The sequence below is a fragment of the Furipterus horrens genome, unplaced genomic scaffold, assembly GCF_987537825.1.
Source record: "Furipterus horrens unplaced genomic scaffold, mFurHor1.1.pri manual_scaffold_13, whole genome shotgun sequence".
Classification (NCBI taxonomy): Eukaryota; Metazoa; Chordata; class Mammalia; order Chiroptera; family Furipteridae; genus Furipterus; species Furipterus horrens.
In genome coordinates this window covers 35,367,655-35,388,721 of record NW_028327183.1, presented here as the reverse complement: position 1 = coordinate 35,388,721, position 21,067 = coordinate 35,367,655, and the positions used below count along the sequence as shown (strand labels likewise).

The 21,067-nt window shown below is 40.4% G+C and overlaps 1 pseudogene; it reads left to right on the top strand.

Moving 5' to 3' along the window:
• Positions 1–5,901, top strand: part of ZNF599 (zinc finger protein 599) — a 75,341-nt pseudogene extending 69,440 nt beyond the window's left edge.
• Positions 5,902–21,067: the final 15,166 nt, after the last annotated feature.

Genomic DNA, 21,067 nt, shown 5'->3' with positions numbered 1-21,067 from the left:
CCCTTCTTGTCTGCAGTTTCTTTTGGGAAATCAGCTGATAGTCTTATAGGCACCGCTTTGTAGGTAACTCTCTGATTTTCTCTTGCTGCTTTTAAGATTCTCTATCTTGAACCTTTGGCATTTTAATTATGATGTGTCATTGGTGTGGCACTTTTTGGGTCTAGCTTGTTTGGGACTCTCTGTGCTTCCTGGACTTGTACGTCTATTTCCTTCGCCAAATTTGGGAGGTTTTCCTTCATTATTTTTTCAAACAAGTTTTCAATTTGTTGCTCTTCCTCTTCTTCTGGCACCCCTATGATTAGGATATTGGCATGTTTAAAGTTGTCCTGAGGTTCCTAAGCCTCTCCTCATATTTTTCAATTTTTGTTTCCTCATTCTGTACTGGTTGACTTTTTTTTCTTTTTTATAAACCAAATCGTTGATTTGAACTCTGGTTTCCTTCCCTTCACCATTGACTTTGTGTTGATTTTTGTTCATTTCACTTATCATAGCCTTGGCTTCTTCCCTTATGCATTTGCCATACTCAAGCATATCTGTTAAGCCTGTGAGCATCTTTATTATCAGTGTTTTGAACTCTGCATCTATTAGGTTGGCTATCTCCTTGTCACTTAGTTCTCCCACTGGGACCTTGATCCATTCTCCCTTTTGGGCCATACTTCTCTGTCTCCTCATCTTGACAAGCTCCTGTGTTTGCCTCTGTGTCTTAGGTAAGCTCTTGCTCCTGTTACATTGTAAGCGGCGGGGCCTTAGGTATTCGTCAGTATGGGGTGTTTCACTACGTTGTGGTACTGTATGTGGGGGAGGTGTTTGAGAAGGAACAATGCTGCTTGCTTAGCACTTGCCCCTTTTCCAGGAACTTCTCCAACTTCTGTATAGCACTAGTGCCTCTCTAGCTGTTTCCCTGGCCATTGTTCCCAGAGTGGGTGTGCGGACGTCTAGGACCATGGGGGCCCTTCAAACAAGCGGACTCTGCTCAGAGACTGGCAGTTTCTTCTTCCTCCCCAACCCCGACTGGTTTGCACAATCAGAAGGAATGAGGCTGGGACCGTGAGCTGCACGGCCTGGTCTGCGGCTGGGAATGCTCCCCAGGTGTCCCTCCCAACTTTTTAAAGTGTGTGACTGCATTTTCTGCTGGCCTGCCACTGCTGCCGCATCTGCTGCTGCCACCATACTGCATCCTCTCCACCCCAGCTCTGCCCCTTCAACCTGTCTGGATGAGTATTCTTTTATCTTTGTTTCTTGGACTGTTATGCAGCTTGATTTTCTGGAACTTCTGGTTGTCTCTAGTTTTGACGTAGTTGTGTTCTTTCTTAGCTCTGGAGGGAGACGCAGCATGTCTGTCTATGCCCCCATCTTGGCTGGAAGCCTTGCCAGGTTTTTTTTGTCTTGTTTTGTTTTGAATTTCAGTCATTTCTAACATATGTAGAGGTAACTCACTGTGGTTCTAATTTTTTTCTCTAATGACAAGTGACTGTCATTAGACCATCTAATGACTAATGACATACCTTCATTTACATCTGTATATTTTCTTTTGTGAATTTTCTGTTCAGATCTCTGCTCATTTTCTTGTTGTTTATTGTTTTCTTATATTTGAGTTTTAAGGATTCTTTAGTCTAGATATGAGTCTTTTATTAATATGATTTGCAAATATTTTATCCCCACCTGCAGCTTGTATTTTCATTCCTTTAATAGTATCTTTCATAGAACAAATGATTTTATCCAATTTTTCAATATTTTTTCAACAATTGTGCTTTACTTTCTTATCAAAATATTTGTTGCCAAATACTAGGTCTCAGATTTTCTCCATTGTGTGTGTGTGTGTTTTTTAGAAGTTTTATATTTTTATGCTTACATTTAAGTCTGTGGTAAATTTTGGATTACTTTTTCTATAAGATGTGAGATGTGTGTCAAGGTATATTTTTTTACATCTTTATACACATCCAGAGCCATTTATTGAAAAGACTATTCTTTCTCTGTTGAATTAACTATGCATCTTTCAAAAAAGAGTATACTGTATTTGAGGCTAGCTATTTCTAGGTTTTCTGTTCTGTTCCACTGATCTAAATGTCTGTATACTTTTGCCGACATCACAGTTTTGATTACTGTTACTTCATAGTAGGTTTTAAATTGGGTAAGATGTATCCTCTGACTTTGTTCTTTTTCTGAATTATTTTGTTGATTCAATTTCCTTTGTCTTCTCACATAAATTTTATAATTGCCTTTTTGGTACCTTCAGAAAGAACCTGATTTTTTTTATTGGAATTGTGTTTAATCTAAAAATTAAATTAGAGAGAGTATTCCAATTCATCATCATAGAATATCTTTTCATTTCTTTAGCTCTGCTGATTTTTCACCAGTGTTTTGTAATTTTTAGCATAAAATTCTGCACATATTATATTTATATTTAGTCCATTGTGTTCTGTAGGTTTTTGAGAGTTTTTCTTTTTTAAAGATTTTATTTATTCTCCCTCATCTTTTGTTTTTAGAGAGAGAGGAAGGGAGGGAGAAAGAGAGAGAGAGAAACATTGATAGAGTGCTCTTGCATGCCCCTTACTGGGTACCAGGCCCACAGCCCAGGCATGTGCCCTGACAGGGAATTGAACCTACCATCTTTCAGTTTGCAGGATGACTTCCAACCCACTGAGTTACACCAGTCAGGGCAAGAGTCTTTTGTTGTTGTTGTTGTTGTTTTAATTATGAACAGATATTGAATTTTATTTGATTTTTCTGTCTGTTGACATAATTGTACATTTTCTTTTTTTAATCTCTTAACAGAGTCAATTACATTGATTCATTTTTAAGTGTTGAACCAGCCTTTTATTCCTGCATTGACTTTCTATTCTTCGTGATGTATTATATTTAATATTTTGGATTCAGTTTGCTAATATGTCATTCTATATTTTTTGTGTCTATGATTTTGAGAGATGTTAGCCTGTAGTTTTAATAGCATGTTTTCAGTTTTAGTATTAAGGAATAATGACCTCATAACATGAAATGGAGAGTATTCCATCCTCTTCTGTTTTCTGAAAGAAATTATATAGAATTGATATTTGATATTTTGTATTATTTCTTCCTTAAATGTTTTGTAGAATTTAGCAATAAATTATCTGGTCCTATATTTTTGTCCCATTTCTCTTCCACATAAGATCTAGAGTTATCTTTTTGAGTTTTATGAAAAATCCTATTGTGAATTTATCTAGAGTTTATTAAATTAACAGATCCATTGAGGAAGAATGAACACCTTTATATTGTTAACATTTCCATTTTCATAATATCTCCACATAAGTATTCATAATTATCACTATCCAGATTGTTTCTGTTCTGTCTTTTTATTGGCTGTTCCTCTGGCACAGCAGACTCAGTATGTCTACTCAGATTGTACTCATTTCTGCCTTGTAAACCTTCTCTAGGAATAGCAATGACTGCTCACTGGCACCCTAGTTAGAATCATGCGACTCTGCTGCCCTCTGCCTCTATCTGCCTCTGCCTTCACATCTCCAACATCCTCTCATGTCCTGAAGTTCTCTAGGCATCCAGGTTTCACTCAAAACTGACTTCGTGCATTCTGTCTCCTTTGTCTAGAGCATCCCTTTCCAATTCCTATGTCAGGTAGTTTCTACCTCTCTATTAGGAAACAACTCATGGCAACTCCTGGGAAACCTCTTGTGATCTCTTTCACTCTCCCTCTGGACTGTAATTGGTGCATCCTACTTGTGCTTCCCAACAGATGATGAAAAGTTCTCTCTTAGAGCCAATGTACTCTACGTAATGTCATCATTACACCATCTGCTCTCCTTGATTCTGGAATGTAAGGAGGATTCTCCCACCAGATCCTCTGTTCTCTGTCCAAGCATCCACTCTTTAATTTACCTTTTTAAATGTCAATAGCTCAAGGAACAGAAAAGAACAAATGGTGAACCTGAGTTTCGGAGATGTGAAAACATCATAGGTTCAGAGGCATTCTTTACATCAATTTTTCCTTTAATAAAAGTGGTAATTTTGTTTCTTCTATGTTGGCATCACTAATAGGTTACTCTTGTGTAATCAATATTTTTCAGGAGCCAGAGAAAAATCAGAGACTATAGAACCAACCATTTCTCAACTGCTCTTGTCCAAGTGACACTCACTTCAGGTATGGCTGAGGCTGGGAGCATTGAGAGACTCCAGGACTTGAAAAATCAAAATTCAGGAAGGGTTATCAGAAATGCAGGAAGGAATCTTAAAGCCAGTGACAGACCCCCACAAGAAGACTGGCCCTGGGAAGATGAACCCTAACTGCAATGGATTGGGGACAGATAATAGTGTACACTCAAGAGTTTTACAGAAGTGAGATTCTCCAGTAGGTGTTCTCCTTGAACATGACATACACAGACTAGTCAAAGACCCCAGTAATCAAGCAGGGAAGAACCATTATGAATATAGTGAATGCAGGAGTATCAAGAATTGGGATCTTGCACATGACTGTGTTCATGCTAAAGCTGTTACGGCTACATAGGTGAGATTGAACACTCTGAAGCGGTGTATAAAGTTAAGCAAAGGATTTTTAATAATGGCCAGGAGTTGGGCAGACCCTGAGCAGGTCTCTAACATGCTCCAACCTACAATGGAGTCTAAACGCTGGGTTTTTATACTGGTGCAGTCTCTTTGTTTCTTCTTTGGCGGGAAACAGCCTTAGGAAGAGGGGGCTGGGCAGGACTGCAGGAATGTCTTGGCAGTAACAGGAACAGAAATTCGCAAGGCTATAAGGTTATCTTCGGCGGCAGCATAGCTTTTCAGCCAGCGACGAACTCCCTGTGAAGCAATTTATTTTCAAAGGGCTAGACATTCTGCAAAGCACAATCTTCACAAATGTTATAAACCAGACACAAACAAGCAAATGGGAGGTGATAGAGGCTGAAGTCCTTTTAGCTTGTAAATCACTAATTGCTATAACACTCCTTCTTACATTCTTTTTTCCAAGGCCTTTTAGCAAGTCCTTGCTACTTCTTACAAAGAACATTTAAAACCCTTACGTACTTACATATTGAAACTTTTTACAGGGACTATTTGGTGCCCCTACAAAGCAAAGCCCTACAAGTGCATTAGATGTAGTAAGACCTTCAGCTGTACATCAGACCTCATGCAGCACCAGCAGTTTCACACTGGAGAACAACCTTTTGAGTGTAAAGAATGTGGGAAAACCTTTTGCAACAGTCCTGCTCTCAGGCGACACATGACGAATCACACTGAGGAGAAGCCCTATGAGTGCAATAAATGCGGAAAGGCCTTCACCAAACAGTCAAATTTAATTAAGCATCAGAAGACCCACACTGGAGAAAAACCCTTTGTATGCAAAGACTGTGGGAAAGCCTTTTGCTATCAGTTTAATTTATGTCAACACATGCAGATTCACACTGGAGTGAGGCCCTACGAATGCAGTGAATGTGGAAAAGCTTTTTGTCGCAAGTCACACCTCACAGAGCACCAACGGATTCATACAGGAGAGAAGCCCTATGAATGCAGTAAATGTGGAAAGTCTTTCTCCTACCACTCTGGTTTTGTCCAACATAGTTGGATCCATACTGGTGATAAGACTTTTAAGTGCAAAGAATGTGGGAAAACCTTTTGCTCCAAGTTTAATTTGCATCAACACATGAAGGTTCACATTGGAGGGAAGCCCCATTAATGCAATAAGTGTGGAAAGACCTTCAATCAACACTCATCTTGGATGCATCATATAACCCATACTGGATTAAAACCCTTTAAATGCAAAATCTGTGGGAAAGCCTTTTGTTACTACTATAATTTCAGTCGACACATGAAGATTCACACTGAAGAGAAGTCTTATCAGTGCATCAAGTGTGGGAAAGCTTTCATTGTCAAGTCATACCTCCTACACACCAGCAGATTCACATGAGATAAGCCAGTAAATGTGGATTGGCTTTCACTTAATACTCATCTTTATCCAGCATAAAAAGATCCTTACCTATAGGAAACTGTTTTTACTACTTCATGAAATAAATGAAATGCCCCTCCCTTGTTCTCCTGTTTCCCATGGTTAAATCCTCTCATTCTCCTCCCCCTGGCACCTCCAAGACTGCTGGCTCCTGATAAGGCTATGATGTGCTTTCTGCTTAGTGTTGAGCTCTGGAGCCCAGTGTCTGGAACCATAACATTTGGTGTGAAATCCCAACACTGCAGGCTAGGAGCTGTGTTGCCCTATGCAAGTTACTAAATCTCTCTCTGCTTCAGTTTGCTCATTAGTAAAATGGGTAATTTAGTAATATATTACTACTTCACAGGCTGTTTTACAAGAGTAAATGGTTTCATGTACTCCTTGAATATGTGTGGGTTGACAGTGATCCCTGCTGATGTTGCTATTTATTGATATTGTTATTATCATCATCACTGTCATGCCTGGATTCAAGACCTTTTAGAGTAATTTTGTATAGCTTTGTGGTTAAACAGCACAAATACCAGAGACGTCACACCTGAATTCCCAACTTGGATTAGGTATTACCATTTTCGTCCATTTCAGCAAATTAGATTATTTCCATGACCTTCTTTATTTTTATCTACAAATGGTACCTTTCAAGGGATCTGCATCATTTGGATGCCATTAGGAACACCTAGAATGAATTATTTTCTTCCATTTTACTTAGGATATAAAAAGACTCCAAGACTGACGCAGGGCAACATCATCAAGGTAATAGAATAGGAGGTTCCAGCCTTCATTCTCACAGAAACTTCAGTTTGACAGTGATCCACATACAATAAATGCTGTCTTGAAAGCTCTGGTATCCAGGTGAGATATTTCATCATGCAGGTGGAGCACAGAAATGAGAAAAGGTGCATTGAAAAGGATAGGGTGAACACTTTCAGTTTACCTGCATCACCTTTACCTCAAACCCATTTCATGAGCACCGAGAGAGATTCTTTCCACTCAGGAGCTCTCTCATGAGGAACAGTGAAGTCAGTATTTGACTTTGTTGTGGATCCAGGGTCCAGGCCTGCTTTGGCAAGCCTGGGTTCCAGCAGTTTCCAGGGCTACTCCAGCCCTCATTCACCTACTATCCTGGTGGTCTGTCCCCACAGACCCAGGCTTAGTCCTTTCCCAGTGGACCTGGGGGCCAAGCTATAGCCCTCAGACCCAAGTTTCAGACTGGACCCCAGGCAGCCTTTGAGCCCATTTCCACAGAGCCAGGTTACAGGTCAGCTCTTGCACACCAGGCTTCAGGTTAGTATACAAACTGTAGGTCCACCCTAGTGGTTTCTGGTGCCAGACCACCCCCAGAATCCCAGGCTTCAGGCTAATGCTCTATGGGTCCATGCTCCAGACCCACCTCATAGGACCCAAGTGCCAGGTCAGCCCCTGTGGATCCTCGCCCCAGGCCTGCCACATTGGTTCCTGGTTATAGGCCACACCCTGTGTGCATCATGGCTCTAGGCCTGCTGCCAGAGGCTGACTCCAAGGCCCAGCCCTGTAGACCCAGACTCTAGGCCTGTCCCAATAAGTGGGCTATATGGCTTGGTCCTTGACTGGCCTGGTGCCAGGATCTGTGGGTAAGTGGCTGGTGTCAGGCCTGTTCACCCATTGACCCTTGTGAGAGAGACTCTGGGTCCTTCAGAGTGGATGAAGAAACTACTCAGACACCATCCGAGGAAGGAAGGGAGGGTTTGTTTTTTTTTTGAGAAAAATTGCCAGAGTTTTTATCTTCTTTCTACATGGGAAATGTATGAGAAAAACATGCAGCCCTTCACCAAATGGTTGGGAGTAATAACAAAGGGAAATGCAGATCAATACAGGGTTGAGGCACCCAGGTATTTTACACAAGTTCAAAAACATTTACTCTTACTCAATCGTCTGTTTTTCACATCCTACTGACAAGAATTTGAGGCTGTTTAGATAAAAACAGCAGGTTCCCTTTTCCTTAAAAGCCACTCTGTATTTCTATTCTATCTTTAAAATCTCCCAGAGGGTGGGATTCAGAGCAAGCCTGGAAGACAACCTGCCAGGCTAAGGGCCCAGCGGGGACAGCTCCGCACAGTGGTCAAAGTCTTTTAAACCAAGCCTGTCTGTTTCCCACATCTCCCCATGCCTGTCTGTCCCCCACACCTTGGTACCAGGCTTCCCTGAGAAACCTGCCAGTCGCCTATGCTAGAATGTCTGCCCAGGCTGACTGTTGAAGAGAAGCCTTGAATGGGAAGACACCAATGCAAGGCCACAGGATAACAAAGAATCAAGAGAACAGTGCCACCAAATAAAATAAAGTATCACTAACTGGACATAATGGTATAGAGATCTACAAACAGGCTGAAAATAATTCAAAATAATTATCTTAAGGATGCTCAGTGATTACAAGAGTGCACAGATTATTAACTAAGCAAAACCAGGATAATGATATGTGAACAAAACAAGACATTCAACAACATAATAGAAATTAATTTTTAAAAGAACCAAATAGCTAAGCTAAAGAACACAATGACTGACTTGGAAAATTCAATACAGAGCTTCAAAACCAAAGTTGATCATGCAGAGGGAAAAATCAGTTCAAAAAGAGTTTTGAAAGTACACAGAAACAAAAAGGAAGAGAGAGTGAAGAAAGTCTACTGGACTAATGGGATACTATAGTGTAGGCCCTGACATTTGGGGGGGGTTGTTTTATTGTAATGCAAGCGCCTTACTTAGCTTTGATTGCTGAGGCATCTATTTTGAAGAGGGATCCACTTGAATAAACACAATGTCAGCCACACAACTAGCTAAAGAGCCATGCCACCTTCCTCCACTGAGGCTCCTCTGTTTTCAAGGTCTTGGCTAATTTTTATAACTGACCATTGGGGCTACCTGTTTGCTTTCTCTTCCAGCACTTTAAATGTCTGCTCTTATGTTTACTTACCAATAAAGAATGAGCCTGTGAGGGGATGAGGGTTGGGGGGGCTGGGTGAAAAAAGTAAATGGATTAAGAAGTACAAATTGGTGGTTACAGAATAGTCACAGATGTAAATTATAACCTAGGGGATAAAGTCAGTAATATCGTAATAACTACATATGGGGCCAGGTAGGTACTTGAAATATTAGGGATACCATTTGTAAAATACAGGATTGTCTACCCACTATACTGTTCATCTGAAATGAATGCAGAATAAAATGTAAACTGTAATAAAATAAAAATAAAAATAATATTTCAACTAATCCGTGGACTAAGAGCCAAACATAAAACTTCAGAAAAGAATAGTTCATGGAAAAGTAAGAATACATATATTGATCTTGATGATTATGATGTGATTAGCATTTTATTTATATCTAAATTACATTTCCACTAATAACAAAAATAATGAGTGCAGTGCTTTGTAAGGATGTCTTTGTAGGGATGACATTTTCCCCAGTATTTGCTAACATTTGTATTTAAAGGTGGCTTAAAAAAAAAAAAAAAAAAAGAATGAGCCTGTGAAAGTGTAGGCCCTCACTCCCAGTTCGAGTAAAAGCAGAAACCCAGGCCTGTGAGCTCTGTCTCTACCTGTGAACTTGCTGTGTGGCCCCAGGTGTGCTGTGTAATTTCTAGGTCTTATAAGTAATAAACCTGTAGCTTTTCAAAGTTTCCTGATGGTTATTGCTAAAGGGTTTCTTGCAATTATAATAAGAAACACAAGGGCTGGTTCAACCACAACATTGGTTATTGACAGGCTGCAATCAGTTCAAAACAGACACCATCAAGCAAGCCAATATACAGTCAGTCCTCAGTATTCATAGGCTTTGCCCCATGGATTCAACCAGCCATGGATCAAAAATATTTGGAAAAGTTACATTGTTGCTTACATGTACTATGTAATTAGACCTATGTACTGTGTAGTACAATGATTGCATCTGTACTGAACATGTACACTTTTATCTTGTCATTCCTTAATACAGTATAGCAACTGTTTACATAGCATTTATGTTGTATTAGGTATTATAAGTAATCTAGAGCTGGTTTAAAGTATAAGGAGGATGTGCTTAGATTATATGCAAATAGTAGTTATTTTATATAAAGGACTTGATCATCTATGGATTTTGGTATCTGTAAGGAGTTCTGGAACCATTCCCTGCAGATACCAGAGGATAACAGTACACATTATGGGAGTTAAAGGAGAGGCACAAAGCCTATTTAAACAAACAAACAAACAAAAAATGGCTGAAAACTTTCCAAATCTGAGAGAAAAGGACATCCAATTTCATGAAGCCCAAAAGATACAGATGAATTGAACCTAAAAAGCATATACTCAGACACATTGTAATTAAATTGTCAAAGTGCAAAGAGAATTTTGAAAGCAGTAAGAGAAAAGTAACAGGTAAAACCATATATATACAAATACAGAATAAATAAAATTGTAAGGGTGATTCATACACCATTTTTAACCCTAGTATAAAAATTAAATGGTAAAAGCTAAGAATAATTGTAACCACAAAATTTGTTTAATAGGCACAAAATAGAAACACGATTTTTGCAAAGTGTATTGGGAGAGTAAAAAAAATTTTTTAATTGTGATTGAAATTAAGTTGTAATTTGCTCACAATAGATTTGTAGCAATAGGGGTCCTGTGCAAGCCTCATAGTAACCACAGAGGGGGTTAAAAAGCCCTATAGCAGATACAAGAAAGATAAAGAGGAAAATATATCACTAAAAAAAAAAAATCAACTCATAAAGGAAAACAGAGAGAAGCAAAAGAACTACAAACAGACAGGAACCAATTTATACAATGGTAATGGTAAGCCCTTACCTATCAATAATGACTTTTAAAGTATATGTAAGAAGTGATTTCAACATCATGGAGTGAGAAGTCCCATTTGTCTTTTCCCTTAAGTCTACAACTAGTCAGACATCTACAACTCAACAAAGGTACCTCTGCTCAACACACTAGCATGAATGAGAAATCAATATATTGGTCTGTCTGAAGGTGTGCATATTGGAATGCGCAGAGAAGGCAGAATGGAGGGAGGGATGGGTGCTGCCTGCACTTGAGCCTGAGGCCTAAACCAATGTGGTAGGGATGGAGGAGCAGAGAGGCAGAAGCAGCATCAGTGTCTAGGAATAGAGGTCCCCTCTGCTTCAGGACCTGGGACCTGGTAGCAGCAGTGGAGATACATCTACAGATCCCCAGCTATACAACAGCAGTGCCAGCAGCCATTGGAAACGAGGTAACACCTGGGCTCAGAAATCTGGCCCCCAACCAGTTTTACTTTATTCCATATTACATCCCTCCAACCAGAGTAGTGATGCCCTGAGACCCAGAGACCCAGATATAGGAGAGACACCCACCACCCTGGTTATCCAGGTGGGAACTTCCACAATAAGATTGATGTTCCCCTACTGTGACCCTGGAGGCAAGGTAGCAGAGATAAGAGAAAACAAAAACTTATGTTCTCACATCACTAACTTGAAAAGTAAGACCTCTAGTTATCAAGCTGCTGACCTATTAAAATGGTACCTAAATAAGAAAGGTGTTTATTACTTCAAGTGCACCAGCAGAGGAACAACTAACTCATCAAGCACTATTAACAACCAAGGCAACATGGCAACAGAAAAAAAATCACCATTCTCCAGAAACCAAAGTCAAAGTCATGGAAGACTGTGATCCAAATGATAGAAAATAGAAAAGAGCTGTTCTGAAAAGGCTCAATGAGGTACAAGAAAACTCAGAAAAGAAACTCAGCTCAGTAATACAGTTAACAAACAAAGGAGTACTTTACCAAAGAGAGTAAAGCTATATAAAAAACAAATTTTGAAGCTAACTCAATTAATGAAATGAAGAATACAGTAGGACTATTGAAAATAAAGAAGAGCATATGGAAGAGAGGATTAGTGAACTTGAAGTTAGAAATCTAGAAATGATTTAGGTGGAAGAGGAGAGAGAACTAAGTTTTTAAAAAGATTTTATTTATTTTTAGAGAGAGAGAAAAAGAGGGATAGAAACATCAATCTGCTGATTCTCACACACATACCCTTACTGGGGACCAAACCAACAATGCAGGCATGTGCCCTTGACTAAGAATCAAACCAGCTATCTTTCACTTGTGGGTCAATGCCCAACCAACTAAGCCATGCTGGTCAGGGTAACTAACATTTTTTTTTAAAGCCAAAGAACTCTACAAGAACTTCATTTAAAAAGGCAACATAAAGATAATGGGTAACTGAGAAGAGAAGGAAAAGGAAAAGGAAAGAGAGAGCCTATTCAAAGAAATAATTGAGGGGAACTTCCCAAACCTAGGGAAGGAACTGCATTTTCACATAAAAAAAGCTAACAGAACACTTAATTATCTCAACACAAAGAGACCTTCTTCAAGAAACATTATATTAAAACTCAAATGTTAATGACAAAGAATTCTCAAGACAGCCAGGGGAAAAAAGTAAAGAACAAAGGAATCTTAACAGGTTATTATCAGACTACTTGGCAGAAACACTACCAACCAGGAGAGAGTGGCATGATATATTCAAATGTTGAAAGATAGAAACCAGTAGCCAAGAATAATATGTCTAGCAAAGTTGTCCTTTAGATATTAAGGAGAAATAAAGGCTTTCCCAGACAAACAAAAACTGAGGGAATTTACTACTATAAGACATGCATTACAAGAAATTCTGAAAGAAGCTCTTTTATCTGAAACAAAAAGACTAAAGTACCCAAAGCTGTCAGTAAGATGACAGACAGAAAATAAAATTACAACTTTATTTCAAAATAGGGTGTTAAAACTTAATTGTAACATAAAGGTTATAGGGAGAAAGCATTAAAAATAACTATAACCACTACAATCTAGTAATAAATGTATAACATAAAAAGGGACAATTTGCAACAAACCAAAATAGTAAAGGGAGGAGGAAAAGGATGGACTTTGTACAGTTGAATGAAGTAAGATGCTATGAGAATAAAAAAACAAACAAAACTATGAGACATTTTATACAAACCTCATGGTAACCAAAAAACAATCCAGAGCTTTGACAAAAAATATAAAAAAGAAAAAAATGGAGAAAAACTTTATAGAAAACCACCAAATCAAAATAACAGAAACCGACAAAAAAGAAACAAGATACAAAGCAATCAGAAAACAAAGTTTGAAATGACAGTAGTGAGTCCTCACATATCACTAATCACCCTCAGTGTAAAAGGACTAAACTCACCAATCAAAAGTAGTCAGATGGATTAAAAAACAAGACCCAATTATATGCTGCCATTAGGAGATCCATCTCAGATCCAGACATAAATATAGACTCCAAATGAAAGGGTGGAAGATGATACATCAAGCAAATGGTATCCAGAGAAAAGTGTGTGTAGGCATTCTCACATTAGACAAAATAGATTTCAAGACAAAAAAAAATAGCAAAAGACAAATGTGGACATTTTATAATGATAAAAAGGACAATCCATCAAGAAGATGTAACATTTGGGAGCATTTGAGATCTTGCTCCCTGGCGTATATCATCAGTTTGTCTCAAGCTTTTTATTAAAGAAGACAGAATATTTATTAATATATATGCACATAATAGATATATGCTCATAGTATATGTGCTAAGTAAAATAAGTCAGGTGGGAATGGGTAAAACCATATGATTTCACTCATGTGACATATAAAACAAAAATTAACAAATGACATAACAAAATAATAAAAAACTCATAGATACAAATAACAGAATGGTGGTTATGAGACCAGAAGGGATTTTGAAGGGTAAAACAGGCAATCAAATGATATATACCTGAAACTTATGTTTTTAACCAATGTTACCTCAATAAAAATAAATTTAAAAAAGTGCAATACCATAACATGAACTACAAAACATTATTGAAAAAATAAAAAATTACATAAATTGGAAAACATCTATGTTTATGGATCAGAACACTTAATGTCAATAATCCCAAATAGATCTATAGTGTCAGTACAATATCTAATAAAGTCCCAGCTGATGACTTTGTAGAAATTGAGATGATTCTAAAAGTAATAGATTTTCTATTATCTTTATGCAACTATTGATATCAATTTTTCTTCTTTACCCTATTAATGTGACAGATCACATCTCGGTTGTACTAATTAACTGAATGTTTGTGTCCCCCCTCTCCCAGTTCATGTTAAAACCCTAATCCTCAATATGGTATTTAGAAATGGTACCTTTGTGAGTTAACTTCATAGAGCTTGTTTTATCTCTGCTTTTCACAATGTGAGGAAACAATAAGAAGATGACTATCTGCGAACTAGGATGCAAGCCCTCAACAGACACTGAATCTGCTGGTACATTGCCCTGGACTTGGCAACCTCCAGATCTATGAGAAATGAATGTTTGTTATTTAAGTTATCTGACTATGGTTATTTGTTCAACAGCCCAAACTAAGGTAGAAATTAAAGCAGTGTTGTATACAATTATTTTTGTATATTATATTTAGTATGCTAGCTAATATTTTGTTGAGGATTTTTACATCTAGGATCATGAGAGATATGGGTCTAGTTTCTATGTCTTACATTATAAAATGTCATTTAGTTTTGGTATTAGGGTAATGCTAGCTTCAGACAAACTTAAAAAGTATTCCCTCCAAGGGCAGAGCCAGGAAGTGCAGATCAATCTAAGAAGCAGAAACAAGAAGAGTCAAAAAATGGGGAGACAGAGAAACAATTCCCCATCGAAAGGAAAGGAGAAATCCCCAGAAAGAGTGCTAAATGAAATAGAGGAGAGCAAACTATCAGACATGGAATTCAAAATATGGATTATAGGGAGGCTCAATGAGCTCAGTGAGCTCAAAGAAAACTACAAAGAACTCCAGGGAAAATACAAGGAACTTACTGAGAATTACACCAGCATCAAAAACGACATAGAAGCTGTCAATAAGAGCCAGGAGAAAATGAAGAATACAGTTTTTGAGTTGAAGAACACACTAGAAGGAATTAAAAGCAGGCTAGAGGAAGCAGAAGATTGGATCAGCGAGTTGTAGTACAACATAGAAAAAAATTCCCAGACTGAAGAAGAATGAAGAGGTTTTAAGAGAGCTACAGGACAAAATGAAACATATAATATTCGTATCACAGGACTACCAGAAGGAGAAGAAGAAGAGCAAGGGATAGAAAACCTGTTTGAAAAAGTAATGACAGAAAACTTCCCTAACTTGATGAGAGAAAAAGTCACGCAAGTCCAGGAAGCACAGAGGATCCCAATGAAGATGAACCCCAAAAGGCCCACTCCAAGATACATCATAATTAAAACAGCAAAAGTCAAAGACAAAGAGAGAATTCTAAAAGCAGCAAGAGAGAAACAGCTAATAGCATACAAGGGCACACCGATAAGGCTATCAGCAGATTTCTCAACAGAAACACTATAAGCCAGAAGGGAATAGCAAAAAATATTCCAAGTGATGAAAAACAAAGGCCTACAACCAAGACTACTCTTATCCAGCAAGGCTCTCATTCAAGATGGAAGATGAAATAAGGAGTTTCCTAGACAAAGGAAGGCTAAAAGAATACAGCTCCACCAAACCAGCATTGCAAGAGATGTTAAAGGGTCTGCTTTAAGAAGATGGAGAAACAGAGAGAGACAGAGCGGAACACAAGTACAAAGAGGAAAAATGACAATGAATAAGTACCTATCAATAATAACCTTAAATGTAAATGGATTATATGCATCAATCAAAATACATAGGGTAGTTGAATGGATTAGAAAGCGTGACCCACATATAGGCTGTCTACAAGAGGCACACCTCAGAGCAAAAGATTTAGACAGACTGAAAGTGAAGGGATATAAAAAAATATTCCAAGCAAATAGACATGAAAAAAAGCAGGGGTAGCAATACTGATATCAGACAAAACATTTCACAGAAAAGGCCATAAAAAGAGACAAAGAAGGACATTTCATAATACTTAAGGGAACAATCCATCAAGATGATATAACCCTTGTAAACATATATGTACCCAACATAGGAGCACCTAAATATGTAAGGAAGATTTTGAAAGACTGCAAGGATATAGGCAGCAACATGCTCATAGTAGGGGACTTTAACAACCCACTGTCAACAATGGATGGATCCTCGAAGCAAAGAAACATCAAGGATATGGAGGCATTGATAACACTCTAGATCGTCGTCGGCAGCCGTCCGTCTCGAGAGACGATGGCGTAGCTTCTTGAGAGTCTATCTGCACCGCCGAGAATGGCTGTGCAGTCCGATTCGGGAGTGACAATCCCTGCCGCACTTGGTACAGGTGAAGGCAGATGGCTGTTGTTGCTGCTGTTGACGCTACTTCCGCCTCGATCTTTTCTGGACCGCCTCCTCGTTGCGCGCAGCCTCCGCGCGTGACGTACCTTGCCTGACCGCGAGCCTCCAGGCTAGGCGGTCGTCTGCTTGAACTTCCCATGTGTTGAGATTGATGGAGCATTGTGTCATGTCCTTTTTGCAGATGTCTTTGAACCGCAGTTTTGGGCGCCCTGTCATCCTCTTGCCTTCTGCTAGCTCGCCGTAGAGGAGGTCTTTGGGGATACGGCCTGCATCCATTCTTTTGACATGGCCGAGCCACCTGAGGCGTCTCTCGCTAAGAACTGCATGCAAACTGCTCATATTGGCTCGCTTCAGCACCTCGGTGTTGGGGACCTTATCCTGCCAGGCGACATGCAGGACGCGTCGCAGGCACCTCATGTGGAAGCTGTTGAGTTTCCTTTCGTGCCTTGCGTAGGTGGTCCACGTCTCGCTGCCATAGAGGAGAGTGCTGAGTACACAGGCTTGGTAGATGCGCAGTCTGGTTTTCTCAGTGAGGCTGGAATTATTCCACGCTCGCCGATTCAGTCTGGCCATAACTGTGGCTGCCCTGGCGATTCTCCGGTTGACCTCCAAGTCGACTGACAGAGAGCTTGAGATGGTGGACCCGAGGTAAGTGAAGTCGTTGACAACCTCCAGGGTGTATCCGTCGATGGTGATGCATGGGGGAGTCCCCGTGCCTTGAGCCATAACATTCGTCTTCGTCAGGCTGATGGCTAGTCCAAACTCCTTGCATGCGTGGGAAAGGCAAGTGACTAGCTGCTGGAGTCCCTCTTCGGAGTGTGATGTCAAAGCTGCGTCGTCGGCGAAGAGCATCTCACGGATGAGCACCTCTTTGACTTTGGTCTTGGCTCGTAGACGGGCCAGGTTGTAGAGCTTGCCATCGGATCTGGTGTGAATGAAGACACCCTCGCTGCAGTCCTTAAAGGCGTATTGGAGGAGCATGGAGAAGAAGATTCCGAACAGCGTAGGCGCGAGGACGCAGCCCTGCTTTACTCCGCTGCTGACTGGGAAGGCCTCAGAGGTTGCGCCGTTGTAGGACACCGTGCTGTGCATGTTGTCGTGAAAGGACATGACCACAGCAAGCAGATGTGGTGGACAGCCAATCTTCCGTAGCAAGCTGAAGAGTCCGCTTCGACTGACCAGATCAAACGCCTTCGTGAGGTCAATAAAGGCGAGGTAGAGTGGTTTATGCTGCTCGTGACACTTCTCCTGCAGCTGGCGTAGGGAGAAGATCATGTCCACTGTTGATCGGCCAGCTCTGAAGCCACACTGGGACTCTGGGTAGACGCGGGAAGCAAGGGTCTGCAGGCGGGCAAGAGCGACCCGGGCGAATACTTTGCCGACGACGCTGAGGAGAGAGATGCCCCGGTAGTTGTTGCAGTCGCTGCGGTCTCCTTTGTTCTTGTACATGGTGATAATGTTGGCGTCTCTCATATCCTGGGGGATGTAACCCTCCTTCCAGCAGAGACAGAGTAGATGGTGGAGCGGCTGTAGCAGGACTGGTTTCCCGCTCTTTAGGATTTCTGGAGGGATTCCGTCGCTTCCTGGTGCTTTCCCGCAAGCGAGGCGGTCGATGGCTTTGCCGAGCTCTGCCGCAGTAGGTGGGGTATCTAGCTCCTCCATGACTGGTAGGTCTGGGATGGCGTTAAGAGCAGTGTCTGTTACGGTGTTCTTCGTTGCGTACAGCTCGAGGTAGTGCTCGGTCCACCGCCGCATTTGCTGTTCCTGGTCAGTGATGACCTCACCTGTCTTGGACTTAAGGGGGGCGATCTTGGAGGGGATTGGGCCTGTTGCCTTCTTGATACCCTCATACATTCCTCGTGCGTTGCCTATATCGGCGGCTTCCTGAATGCTTCTGCACAGGTTTAGCCAATAGGTGTTGGCACAGTGGCGGGCGGTCTTCTGGACTTTGTTCCTGGCAGCCCGTAGAGCTTGAAGTGTACTGGGAGTGGGCGTGACCTTGTAAGCCAGTAGGGCCTTCCTCTTAGCCTCGATCACGGGTTCCATTTCTTCCCAATGAGCCTCGTACCAGTCAGCGTTCTTCCGCTCTTTCTTACCGTAAGCAATAATGGCGGAGTTGTATATGGCGTCGCGGAGACGTGGCCAATTGGATTCGATAATGTCATCTGCCGCCACTCCCTCGCCGAGTGCATCTTCCATCTTGTTGATGAATTGCTGGGTCTTAACTGGGTTGCTGGCACAACTGGTGTTGATGCGTGGGCGACCCTTCATCTTGGAGTGGTGCAACCTCTTCGGTATTATGCGCACCTTGCTTACCACGAGGGCATGGTCCGTGTCGCAGTCTGCACTGTGGTAGCTGCGGGTGAGGAGGGTGCTGCCAATATCCGTTCTTCTGGTGATGACGAGGTCAAGCTGGTGCCAATGGCGGGAGCGGGGGTGCCTCCATGACACCTGGTGGATCTCTTTGCACTTGAAGAATGTGTTTGTCACGCACAGGCCGTGGTGACACAAAAGCTCAAGCAGTCGCTGACCATTCTCATTGATCTTTCCTCTCCCAAAGTTTCCAAGGCAGGTGGGCCAGGCCATGTGGTCGGTTCCTACTCTTGCGTTGAAGTCTCCAAGGAGATAGAGAGCGTTACTTCTGGGAATCTTGGATAACGCTTCGTCCAGTGCATGGTAGAACTGTTCTTTCTCTTCAGTGGTGGCGCAGAGGGTTGGGGCGTACGTGCTAAGAATGCTGACTGGGCCGAAAGTTGTTGACAATCGGAGGGACCCAAATAAACAAAGTCAGAAATGAAATAGGAGAAATCACAACCAATATCACGGAAATACAAAGGATCATAAGTAATTACTACGAACAACTGTATGACAAGAAATTTGACAACCTAGGTGAAATGGACAAATTTCTGGAAACATATAATCTTCCATAACTGAATCAAGGAGCAGAAAGCCTGAACAGACAGATAACAACTAGCGGAATTGAGGCAGTAATCAACATACTCCTGGTACACAAAACCCCTGGACCAGATGACTTCACAGGTAAATTTTACAAAACATTTACAAAGAACTAACTCCTACCCTTCTCAAACTGTTCCAAAAATTCCAAGAAGAGGGAAGATGTCCAAATTATTTCTATGAAGTCAGTATTACCCTAATTCCAAAACCAGGTCAAGAAAGAACAAAGAAGAAACTACAGGCCAATATTGCTGGTGAACATAGATGCCAATATTCTCAACAAAATATTGGCAAACAGATCCAGCAACACATTAGAAAAATCATACACCATGATCAAGTGGGATTCATCCCAGGTATGCAAGGATGGTTTACTATTCACCAATCAATAAATGTAATACACACGATAAACAAAATGAAAGACAAAAATCACATGATCATATTAATAGATGCTGAAAAAGCATTTGATGAAGTACAACACCCATTTATGGTGAAAATACTCAGCAAAATGGGAAAGAGGGAGCATACCTCAACATAATAAAGGCCACATATGAGAAACCCGAAGCCAACATCATACTCAATGGACAAAAACTGAAAGCATTCCCCCTGAGATCAGAAGCAAGATGAGGATTCCGTTCTCTCCACGCCTATTCAACATAGTCTTGGAAGTTCTAGCCACAGCAATCAGATAAGAGAAAGAAATAAAATGTATCCAAATTGGAAAAGAGGAAGTAAAACTGTCATTATTTGCAAATGTCATGATAGTGTACATAGGAAACCCTATAGACTCCACCAATAAACTACTTGACTTAATAAGTGAATTTGGCAAAATAGCAGGGTACAAAGTCAATATTCACAAATCAAAGGCATTTCTGTACACCAACGATAAAATATCAAAGATAGAAACTAGAAAGAAAAAATCCCATTTACTATAGCAACAAGAAAAATAAAGTACCTAGGAATAAACTTAACCAAGGAGGTAAAAGACCTGTACTGGAAAAGCTACATAACACTGAAGAAAGAAATTAAGAAAGATACAAATAAATGGAAGCATATACCGTATTCATGAATGGGAAGAATCAACATCATTGAAATGCCCATATTACTCTAAGCAATTTACAAATTCAATGTAATCCCTATTAAAATACCAATGACATTTTTCACAGACCTAGAACAAATCAAAAATTTATATGGAACCAAGAGGTCCCGAATAGTCACAGCAAAATTGAGGAAGAAAAGCACAGTAGGAGGAATCACAATACCTGATTCCAAACTATACTACAAGGCCACTGTAATCAAAACAGTCTGGTACTGGCATAAGAACAGACATATAGATCAATGGAACAGAATAGAGAGCCCAGAAATAAAACCCGGTATTTGACAAAGGGGGAAGGAACATAAAATGGAGTGAAAAGAGTCTCTTCAACAAATGGTGCTGGGAGAACTGGACAGGGACATACAAAAAAATGAAACTAGGCCATCAACTTACACCATACACCAGAATAAACTCAAGATGGATAAAGGACTTAAATATAAGCCGTGACACCATAACAGCCCTAGAAGAAATCATAGGCAGGAAAATTTCAGATATCCCACATAGCAATATTTTCACTGATATATCTCCTAAGACAAGGGAAATAAAGGAAAGAATAAACAAATGGGACTGCATAAAACTAAAGAGTTTCTACTCATCAAAAGAAAACAGCAAGATGAAAAGGGAATCAGCCATACGGGAAGATATATTTGCCAATGATACCTCAGACAAGGGTTAATTTTCAAAATATATGAGGAACTTATAAGACTCAACAACAAGAAGACAGACAACCCAGTTAAAAAATGTGCAAAGGACCTGAAAACACTTCTCCAAAGAGGACATACAGAGGATCCATAGGCATATGAAAGAATGCTCAACATC